The 12,456-nt window shown below is 40.7% G+C and overlaps 1 protein-coding gene across 1 annotated transcript in view; it reads right to left on the minus strand.

Annotated features, from left to right (window-relative positions):
• LOC136848742 (uncharacterized) overlaps nucleotides 1-12,456 on the minus strand; it is a 557,848-nt gene that overhangs the window by 382,547 nt on the left and 162,845 nt on the right. The gene's annotated exons all lie outside the window — the stretch shown is intronic.

The following is a 12,456-nucleotide window of genomic DNA, read 5'->3' on the forward strand; positions in this document are numbered from 1 at the left end:
GCGTCACGAAAAATGTGAACTTCCCACGGCAATAATTACGTTATGTAACTGAGTAAATGTTTCTGCTCTAGCTTCAGTGAACTCTGTCACTTGGAGATCTCATTTGTTCAGGCAGTCTCTCTCTCTCTCTCTCTCTCTCTCTCTCTCTCTCTCTCTCTCTCTCCCCATTCCACGGCTGGTTAATGAAAGTAACGAAGGATTCGGCATCCTTTCGCCAACGTCCAGGAAGTTGCAGCGCAGATCACTAACTTGTCGTTCCGTCACAAAAATAGGTCGTAGTCTATTTCACTTTAACCTTGCATCAAAAATCTCCAAGAAACCTGACTTACAGGAAACAAAATGGCTTGTAATGTAATCTATCACGCCATGCCAAGGTGCAACTGCGTTCCCTCTCTCATTTTGAAACAGCGAAGTCAACCATTCAGATATAGTTTTATATCTAATAACCATAAGACATTAGTATGCACATATCTACTGTATATGTTACCTTTTAAGAAAACTTTTATTACTTCCCCTAACGAGGTTTATTTAATCTGTCTCTATGTTTCTTCTTGATTAAATAATGGTGTGGATGCAAGTCAGGTTCAGATTCCACGCCTTTTTTAACTGCTTCATTATCGTTATTTTGACTGATGTGTATTAAAATAAAACAGCAGTTTCCTGTTGTTTGTGAGAGACAACGTGATGCATATTATTATGGTAATAATTATAATTATTATAATGGTATCCTACTGCTTGTGAAAAGAAATGTAAGTTGTATTCAATTTTGCTAGTCCTAATATATATATATATATATATATATATATATATATATATATATATATATATATATATATATATATATATATATATATATAAATATAAGCAACACCAGTTTTACAGCCTCTTTACTGGTACATTTCACTGAAAAAATACATTAATATATGCGCTAATTTTCAGTCAGATTCTGTTACAGTGGCATTGTATTTGAAAAGCATTCTAGTCCAGACCATTTACAGAATAATCTCCCGATATGAAACTACGTTCTAGTGGCATTGTCCCAGTAAGTTTGGAAATTGCCATCGACAACACCAATTTAGAGTGAATTCAAAGTGAAATAGAATACGTGAGGCCAAAACATTAACTCATGGTTGCCAATATCGTAAAATCTATTATTAAAAAAAGCTCATATATTTGCATGATTTTATTGTGTTGATTACGGTCTAACAGCTCCGTCACGATAAATGACGTTCATTACTTGGATATGACTCCATAATATATATATATATATATATATATATATATATATATATATATATATATATATATATATATATATATATATATATATATATATATGATTATAATCACTCTTTTACGTGATTCGTAATGTGATATATATATATATATATATATATATATATATATATATATATATATATATATATATATAATATTTTACAAATATTACTGCTGTTCGCCCTCGTAACTTTTGATTGTAAAAATATCAGCCTGACTGAGACCGGGAAAAGACATTGTCTATATAGGTCGTCTTCAGTTCAAAATCTTAACGTCCGTTGGAGAAGGATAGGTAGCATTTAGCCATTTTTCCCCTATAGGAAAATTCCCATATCAGCCTTAAAAATAGGTGGTCCTAAGGCCCTTTTTCCTTTCTACCTGTCTCATGGCGAATGTTTTGAAAACAAGAACGTGGACACCTGGTGGGACTGTTCTGACCTAGGCTCGGTCGGGAACGACAGAGAGAGAACCAAGCTTTTGGAGAGATAACACGTCCAGTTGGACCTCTTCCCCCTTTCTTTGTCTATTATTCTATTAGTGAAGTGAAGAAACAATTGCAAGAACTCCACGTCGGTCGTTGATGCGCACAACGTTCGTCCTAAGGTAAAGTCGCTTTTTGTTCAAAACTTCGCCCATTCTTTTTATCCTTTGTTTTCTGTATTTCAAATTTCCTTTGTTCCCCCTTCAGCCACCACTTACGGTATATGTGTTCACGAAGTCTAGATTAAGTCAAATTATTTTATTGTTAGCTTCAACCCCATTATTCCAGTAAAATACCTAGGATTTAGGGTAAGCAAAATCAGGTTAAATCTCGATGCTTTTGTATGCCTCGCGTCCGAATGTTTGGGAGAACCGTTGCGTTTAAAATCAAATTCATCTCAAATATTCTTTGTTAAGGTTAATAACCCTTAACTGGCGACCTTTGGCTAATTAACGTCTGTCTTTGAGGTTAACTTTTGGCTTCAAGTGACAGGTTACGTGTAATCTTGGTTTGCAGGGCCGTAAAATTTACGTAAATTGAATAATACATGATCAACCAAGACTCCTCACACGTAACATTGGCGACCTTGCCAGGATCTAAAGTACATTTTAGAGAAAGAATCTGGAGAAAAGGAAATTAAAATTACATTAATTCCAAAAAAAATAAAAGTCAGATATCGAACTCCATTTCATTCTTCCAAACAAGGAACGAGGCATAATAATAAGCAGTAAAGAGAATAGTTATAATAACAAGTGTAGCGAGAATTAGCATAGGTAGGAAGGGTGTAGAAACAGAGTGAGACATAATTTATAACGAGAGACATAAGTTATGAATGGCATTTTACTGTGTTCGAGCATTCGGAGTTAAGTCGTCCATAACGTATCTTAAGGCCGGAAAAAGCGGAGCCTGTTTCATGTACACAAAGTAATTTAGAAATCGCGTCGGCAATTCCGATCGTTATTGTTTGCATATAGCGGGAATCATTCAAAAAACCGTGTCAGTGAAGTAGCAAACGAACTGAAATAGTAATTTTACAATAAAGGTACCGTTTAACAACGTAAATTTACGCAGGCAAGCTAGCATTTCTCTTTTCATTCTTTTTGTGTAATGTCCGGGTGAGAATACGATAACAAAAGACACAAAGTTGTTTGGTAATTTCGTTTTCCATCCTTAACGTAAAACACTATGCATGATTGGTATATTTAAAGTAAAATCTGGATACCTGCATTTGTTTCGTTGTTTGAATTTGTGCTAAAAAGAAAATACCCGCCGCGCGGTTGTTTTGAAATTTAGGCCTAACGGGATTTTCCGCCATCTTAAGACCTTGTTATTGTCATTCTCTGTTGTGACCACTCTGCTCCCAGCCCTTTTGGAACTACTCTCTCGGCGTAGTAGAAGTTAGACAGACTTCGGTAGACAAAAAAAAAACAAAAGATAATTTAGGCAGGGAAAGATAGGCCTTAGTTAGGAGTAATAACAAGTTCCTATACGAATACCTACTATAAAATCATATAAAGAAAATTTAAAATTTTTACGATAAACTTTGTGATGTCGGCTCCCGGGAAAATTAAGATACTAAAGTAATCCCTAAGGAAGCCAAGACGACGCATCTATATCATTTTATTAAGATCCATGCCATTGTGCATGTATAAAATCTTTGTTTACATGTTCTTAAGCAGCAAGAAATTAGCTGATTGAAAATCTCTCTCTCTCTCTCTCTCTCTCTCTCTCTCTCTCTCTCTCTCTCTCTCTCTCGTCATTCAAGTAAGCATTCCTAACCTAAGTGTACGTGACCCTCTTCAAAGAAAGAACGGCCGACACTAGGCTAATTAATTCGAATACTTTAACCAAATAAAAGAAACACCTCTGTCCCACAATAGATGAGGACAAGTTAAGAGTAGCCTAATTACGATACAGTGATAAACTGTCGGTCACGAGTGAGGCCTGCTATCCAGACCGAAGCCAACAGTAGTTTTCACCCTCTGAAAAAAGAAGGGCCAGCACTGGGGCGGTACTGGGACCAGCCACTCACGAGGATCTTTAAGAAAAAAAAAAAAAAACCCAAATTCACTTTATTCCACAGTGCCAATAATTTGCCGCACTCATCACTTGAATAAGCACCTCTCTCTCTCTCTCTCTCTCTCTCTCTCTCTCTCTCTCTCTCTCTCTCTCTCTCTCTTACCTTCCCTTTCTCTCTCATTCGATTGTTGCACTCTGCAGGGTGTAGAGTGCCTTTCCTCCCATATAGCCTAGTTGGACTCCAGTAGAGGGTCCCTAGGAACACATTGGCACCATAAGTGCCACCAAGCAAGAATCCAGAAAAATAAATAAAACAAAACCAAAGGGAACACAGAAGAAAGTTCTTCTGGAACCTAACCTGCACCAGTGCCTAGGGATACTGAGTGCCACCAGTGTGACCTGTACACGGCACACCCAAACTACAGTGCCACCTTTTGAAAGGGTGCCACTTCATTGAAGAGACACTTCCTCGCTGCCCAAGTACACCCGTCGACCCGGTTAGACGCCCTTCCCCCAGAACCATGGCAGCAGAGCATTATAAAACCTTCCTGGGGCTGGGGGGGCGGCAGGTCTCACCGGCTCGGAACTTACTACCTGGGTTAAGGAGCAAGTGGACGACTTGGCCAAGCGGAGAAGGAAGAAAGACTCGAGCAGAGGAAGTATGAAGCCGAGCAAAGGAAGTATGAAGCCGAGCAAAGGCAATATGAAGAGGAAAGAGAAGAAAGAAGGAGACAGCATGAGTTAGCCTGCAAGGAAACTGAGTTAGCCCTAAAGGAGAAGGAGCTCGAGCTTGAGAGAGCGAAAATGGAGAATGCCGAAGCTATGGCTAGCCATCAAGCCTCAGTCCTACACCTGCTGCATCAAACGCTCCAATTTCGAGCATCAATTCTCTAGTCCCCAAGTGGACTGAGGACGAGCCAGAAGCATGGCTGGAGGAGATCGAGGCTCTTTTCGATAACTACAGCACCACGGAGACGGAGAGAGCCTTAATACTAGCCAAGCATATGGAGGAAAAGCCAAGGCAGCGCCGCTCACTGGAGAAGAGCCAGAGAGGCAACATGGCGGAAGTTCGTGAGAGTCATTACAAAGGCCTACGAGATAACCCCAGAAAAATGGAGACAACGGTTCCGAGGTCTTGCCAAGGAAGTCGGCTGGTCTTGGACGGAATGGGCATGTCACAAAACCCAGTCCGGCACGCGCTGGTTCGACTCCTTGGCCTGCACGACGTTTGAGGATCTCTTCAATCGGACCATGCTAGAAGACCTTTTCCAATGTGTGCCAGGGGCCTTGCGGTATATCTTAACGATAAGCAGCCCTCCACACTTATGGAAGCTTGTCGCATGGCTGATTCGTGGGAAACCTTCAATCAGTCGCATAGCACCTCTCAGAAGCGAATCATCCCTCCGGCCTACCTCTCGAACTCCACTCGCCCGAAGAATGGACTGCCTAGCAAGACCCTGTGCAACTATTGCAGAAGGGGGCCATGCTGAAGCTGAGTGCCGATACAAACTCGGCACTAATAAGCAGCCTAACCCTACCAGCCAGGACTCCGCTCCCGATTCATCCGCTCAGCCCTCTCCTCCAACAGTTACTGCAGGCCACCGAGCCCATCCAAAAGGCCCGTGCAGATCCTGTGGGGCTGCTAGCCACTACAATGCTGGATCTCCGGCCTGTCCACATCATGTCCCCACCACCAAATTTGTCAACCTAATCAGCACTTCATTTTCTGCTGCTGGTCCACACCGGATCCTTTACCCCGAGAGACTGGAAACCCAGTTCATCTCGGTGGCCCCTCTTCAGAGCACTAGCCTGCCAGTGACCCTTCCGGTCACAGTAGACACTGCGGCAGATATTAGCCTGATCGCCAGGGCCCAAGTGCCAGCCGGTGCCATGGTTGTGAAGAAACCCGGTGGGAAATGAAGTGGATAGAGGCCACGCCATTACCGTTCCTACTGTCCAACTCCAGGTTATGACACCTTGGGGCACGATACCCCACCGCCTCGGCGTGGTAGGTGGAATTCGGCCCGGAGTGGCCTTCTTGTTGGGTCGGGATCTTCTGCGGAAGCCCGTCACCACCGCCACTCCGCAGCCACGTTACCTCCTCCACGGCGGCCCCAGTTGTAACTCCCAAAATGACAAACCTCCACCTTCCGCCCACCAAAGTGGTCCGCGGAAGGGGCATAAACCAAATTATTTCAGGCCTAGCCCTCTCCAATCGCGAAGGGCTGGCCCACCAAGAGGTCCTCCCCCTCCGCGAAGAGAGATTCAGGAGGAGCAGTACCGCTGCAGGACGTGCAAGCGGGCAGACCACTCCACAAATTGGGAGGGCTGCCCAAGCAAGCAACGCCCAGCGGACGCCCCCGAACAAAACTCTAGGAGAGGCTACGATCTCCCGCTGGGGCAGGAATCTCTGCCGCAGCCAACCACAAGTCGTCCGCGAGGTAGTGCACCTCCGGACCCCTCATCAGGCATGCCTGACCCTCAACTGCTGCCAGTGCCACTTGCGAGCACTGAGCAGTGCCAGACTCCGTCCGTCCCGGACGTTGAGCTACCAATGGAAAAGGCCCCTATGCCGGGTCTAAATCATGAGGCGAATCCTCCTCCGGGAGATTTAGGATTCCCCATGCAGTTGATCATCGCGACTGGAGAGCCTCTAGCACCCGAAACTTCTTCTTTGCAAGATTCTTCTTTGCAAAATTTGACTCCAGGGGATGAACCCCTGGAGGATCGAAATGGTACCCCTCCCTTGGAAGACCAGGAACTGGCATCCTCGGACGCAGAAGTCGAGATCGCTCTCGCTCGGTTGTCGCAGCAGCCGGAGTAGGGAGTCCTCCGCAGCTTTGCAGTTGCCCCTGACTTCGCGCCCGCTAGCCCTTCTGGCCTGTCCCGGAGTCGGTGCTCTCATCACCTGCTAGGCCAGCTACTGATAGGCCTTGGAGGAAACCGAAGAAGAAGAAGAAGAAGGGGCGGAAGAGAGCCCAGTAGTTGCCGAGCTATATGCTCATCCTGGCACTAGTGCCCTCTCGGCACAGTGCCTAACATCTACAGTGATCCTGGCCCCTTGCCCAGAGGAGGTAGCCAGTGTGATCTCTTCCTTTCATTGTGCATAGCCTAGGCCATCTTAAAGTACGGTACATCAATTTAGTAACCTTGTTCGTTCCACTTACCACCGAGCCGCAGTAATCATGTAAGTAGCCTAACTAATTTCAGTAATCTTAACTATTGTGAAACGAGCCACGATGCTCGTGACACGCATGGCCTAAGACCTCAGTGAGGCACCCATTTATCATATGAGGCAACCCTCATGAATTAACTAGTAAATTTTAATTGTATTAAACATAAACCATGTTGTAATTTAGTTAGAATGTTAACTCTTATGTTGGTGCTACGGTCGGGTTAGGATAGGTTAGGCTAGGGAATATCATAGAACGTACCACTAGGCTAGGTCTAAAACACATCATGATTGTAGGAGGTAGCCTATAATAACCGTGAGCACCTTCTAGTACTATTAGAATTAGGTTAAGTAGTGATTATAGCTCATATCCTATCTAGGGTTAGGTAGTTCTGTAGCTAGGTAGGCTAACCAGGACTAATCTGCTCAGGGGAAGGAGAGTAACCTACGAGAGGCGAACAGCTTGCTTAGTATAGACCTTCACGCCCGAAAAGGGAGTGAAGGCCCTCTTAAGGGGGGGAGCTTTTACAAATATTACTGCTGTTCGCCCTCGTAACTTTTGATTGTAAAAATATCAGCCTGACTGAGACCGGGAAAAGACATTGTCTATATAGGTGCGTCTTCAGTTCAAAATCTTAACGTCCGTTGGAGAAGGATAGGTAGCAATTAGCCATTTTTCCCCTATAGGAAAATTCCCATATCAGCCTTAAAAATAGGTGGTCCTAAGGCCCTTTTTCCTTTCTACCTGTCTCATGGCGAATGTTTTGAAAACAAGAACGTGGACACCTGGTGGGACTGTTCTGACCTAGGCTCGGTCAGGGAACGACAGAGAGAGAACCAAGCTTTCGGAGAGATAACACGTCCAGTTGGACCTCTTCCCCCTTTCTTTGTCTATTATTCTATTAGTGAAGTGAAGAAACAATTGCAAGAACTCCACGTCGGTCGTTGATCGCACAACGTTCGTCCTAAGGTAAAGTCGCTTTTTGTTCAAAACTTCGCCCATTCTTTTTATCCTTTGTTTTCTGTATTTCAAATTTCCTTTGTTCCCCTTCAGCCACCACTTACGGTATATGTGTTCACGAAGTCTAGATTAAGTCAAATTATTTTATTGTTAGCTTCAACCCCATTATTCCAGTAAAATACCTAGGATTTAGGGTAAGCAAAATCAGGTTAAATCTCGATGCTTTTGTATGCCTCGCGTCCGAATGTTTGGGAGAACCGTTGCGTTTAAAATCAAATTCATCTCAAATATTCTTTGTTAAGGTTAATAACCCTTAACTGGCGACCTTTGGCTAATTAACGTCTGTCTTTGAGGTTAACTTTTGGCTTCAAGTGACAGGTTACGTGTAATCTTGGTTTGCAGGGCCGTAAAATTTACGTAAATTGAATAATACATGATCAACCAAGACTCCTCACACGTAACAATATATATAATATATATAATATATATATATATATATATATATATATATATATATATATATATATATATATATATATATATATATATATATATATAAAGGGGGCAAACGCTCATACATGCAAAGACGGCAGTTCGTCAATAACATCAAAACAAAAAGAGGAAGAGTAAACCAAACGACGACGAAACTGTTAAAAAACTTGAATAAGAAACAATAAACATACATAACTGTACGCGACGAATACGGCTAAAAATATTTTTCGTGAAGAGACTTTACAAATATTTCCGCTCGGCTGAGCTGTGAAACCTGTCTGCATCGAGAGAAACAGCTTCCATTTTTTTTTTTTTTGGTGACTAAGGAAAAAAAAAAAGTGGTGTTGGGGAAAAAAAACGGAGAGGAAGAAGGAATCTCATTCCAGAGCAGACCACACTACATGACCTCCTCCGCGTTTATCGAAAACGAAAACAGCTTCAAAGGAAGGGCGCCGAACAATGGGTCCAATCAGCATGGTGGGCATTCCGAAAGGCTTAGGAGGCTTAGAGAGAGACGGTGCCCTCGCGCACACCTTTATCCAATTACATTTTCAATGGACAGAGGATATCGGGGATTACCTAAACACATGGTCATGGGACGGGGGACGGGGACAAGGAAATCGATGAGATGGCAACTTGGTCTGTTTTTTTTTTTTTTCCGCGCCTCTTTTCGTAATTATTTCATTTCAAAACTATCCGAATTCATAAATGAAAAATTGGTACTTTAGTCTCTATTTCTTTGTAATAATATTAATCTCCATTTTACGAATGAAAAGCAGGCAAACTTTACTACATATATCTCTATACAATAAAGCAAAGTGTACCACATTAATTTTTCTCTTCGGATCAAGGAAAATTTTCGGGTAAAAAACTCCATTTTTGACAAGCTATCGTCCAGCCTGGGGGATATCTCTTCAGTATTACTCAGAGCTGGGCATCCAGACAGTCAGACTAAGGCAGAGAGCGTTTTCGTCAAACCTTGTGAACTGACCTCGATTTTAATGATGGTAAATTTATAGCCTAGAAAACAACATTCTTCCAAAAGCATCCATTATATGGTAATAGAATACTTTTACCATTAGCTCAAAAGCCTACATACTACCCTTTGTTAATTAAGTATTTTTATTCTACTGACAAAAAAAAAAAAAAAAAAAAACCGCGTCAGGCAAATATCATTAGTGATTTTTATATAGCGACGTTCACATTTTCAAGCATAACTGTTAGTTTCTACAATGTTGTCTCCCGATGAGCATTTTTACTAGTTACACTCACAAACCAAAATACCGACCATTCCTACAATAGTGCTCCCATAAATTTTGGCCTCCTGTGGGCCACATCCCTGAAATGGGGGAATGTAGTTCCGGTGGTATTATCCAAGAGTTTTCATCGTCATGAGAGAAATTTTCACATATAGTTAAAAGACGAGAAGCCTGGAGAAGATTAGTGACAAATTTACTTAATTTTTTATTTACCTATTCTCTTTCTTTCTGTCTTTCTTTTTTTTTTTGCTGACAAACCCACTAAAAAAGTTACGGAACATGCTGCCAAGGCTAAATAAAAAAAAACTAAGAATGTGGCATGATGGAAAAAAAGTGACGAAGTTATTACCAGAGCAGGGGGGGGGGGGGATGAATGGAAGCAATCCCCTTGTGAAACACTCGAAAAACACATAAAGTATAATTATATAAAATCCAAGTGAAAATATGTGACTCTCCAGCAGAATATAAAAGATGAGCAACGGTAACAGAATGAAAGTTGATTTCGACAATGGAAAGTGAGCTGTATCCAGGATAAAATTGAGATCTGAGACGATATATTCTTGATCTTCAATGTCTGTTTCATTACTTTCGCATCACCGAAGCTTTAAGGAGCCAAACAGTTTAAAGCATTTGAAACGCGACTTTGGCGATGGCTAAAAAAAAAAAAAAAAAAAAAAAAAAAAATTAAAAATTAAGGGGCTAAGTCATGAGTCACACATTTAGGCTGAGGCTGCACTTCATGGGAAGGATAAGAAGGGTTTCATTAGGATAAAATACATCTAAACTACAAAAATATCTACTGCAAAAAGGTTTTTTTTTTATATTTACCATAAGAAATAATACCATGACGAAGTTTTTTCATGTAAAAAGCGACAGCCATCCTCAGTTGTTTACGTAAAATTACTTTGCGTCTTACAGTTGACTTTTCATGCTTGGCTGACAACTTTAAGAAAACCCATTAATCAGGCATGATGATCCATGGTTACATCTTCTACAATCTCGCCCTATATTTACTGGTTTGTATGGAATAATGAATGTTTTATGAGTACAGTTTTTAATCGAATTTTTATGTTAGCTGCTAGTAAATATTTACTGTTTACGTTGATGATATCTGTTGTTGTCACGCCTGGTTAAATGCGAAAAATTTCCATTAGCCAGTCAACTCAAATTTTCACTCCTACTCTTCTTACGAGAATAACAGGTCATAAGGAAACTGACCCTCAATAGAGAAGCGTTTAGCGTGTCTTTTATTGAGCCACCTCGTTTGAGCTTGCTCGTAGCTACCTGAAATTCCAAGCAGGTAACCACAGTCTGAAATTTCATACAGGCAGCCCCCAAAGTATAATGGCTGGCTGAAATTCCATGCAGGTAGCACCTAAAATATGATGGCTCTCCGAAATCTCATGCTGGTACCCAATTGTATATAATCGCTGCCTGCAATCATGTGCACACATTACATAAAGAAAGTTAATAGCTACCTGAACTTTCACGCAGATAGCCATTAAAATACAACCAATTTTAACATTTTACGCAAGTAACTTCACGGATAAATATAGCTGAATTCATTGAACTTCTCTACCACCTCCCGCCGCTAAACGTTGTGACTACTAAACTCTGCTGTTATTTACGAACCAAAGGGCGACATTGTCACGTTGGCGTAGTCAACCCTACATGCTTTCCTATCTCTCAGGCTTCCTTAATGATATATGTAGCGCTCAAGTCTTCTCTCCCGTACGAAATGGTCTCCAGATCACACACTGCCCTAGTCATTTCTTTTCTGATAAAAACATGACGTATTAATTGCCTCAAAATAATTCTGTGACAATAGTATAGTTATAGTTGAGCTGAATTTCAAATATATCCCTTCTGGCAGTATAGCAGGCTAAGTTGTAGTCTCAGTCTGAATACCATGTGTGGGTTCAAATTTTACTAGGAAAAGAAAAGCCCATCTTCATTTATCTCTAATCTAGATTCAAGACTTGTGTCCAAAAACTGTAAAGAACTCAAGAAATTAAAGAGGTCATATTAGCTGTAAAATTCACCCCCTTCAAGCACACATTATATATATATATATATATATATATATATATATATATATATATATATATATATATATATATATATATTAGCTGTAAAATTCACCCCTTCAAGCACACATTATATATATATATATATATATATATATATATATATATATATATATATATATATATATATATATATATATATATATATGTATATGTATATATATATATATATATATATATATATATATATATATATATATATATATATATATATATATAGTGTGTGTGTGTGTGTGTGTGCGTGAATTTCTACAGCCAATATGACCTCTGTACATAATTCCACAATAAAAACGTGATGATCAGCAAAATTCTTGAGGAAATTTTGCTCTAAAGTTTCACTCACCTTCCGGCCACTTTCAAGAATGTTGCAAGGCTTTTCTAGCTCAGGGTTTATGGAAAAGATTACGTGAAAGAACGTGCAGTTCTCATAATGGTAGACAATAGAGAGTGGTACCCTAGAGACAGGAGATGAAGAGGTGGAACTCTACAGACGAAAGAAACGAAAGGCAAAGAACGAAGCTTGAAAAGATGGAAGATAAAGAGTGAGGGCAATTAATACAAGAGAAATAAAAGAATGATTAAGAGTATGACTTATAACGATATAAAGGAAAGATTGGCATCCACTGAGATGAGAAAAAAAACCCTCTAAGAGGAAAGATGAGGCTCTTCCCAGATCCACATCATCGCCTGAAGCCATAACATTTTCT

This window comes from Macrobrachium rosenbergii, chromosome 19 (assembly GCF_040412425.1).
Source record: "Macrobrachium rosenbergii isolate ZJJX-2024 chromosome 19, ASM4041242v1, whole genome shotgun sequence".
Lineage (NCBI taxonomy): Eukaryota > Metazoa > Arthropoda > Malacostraca > Decapoda > Palaemonidae > Macrobrachium > Macrobrachium rosenbergii.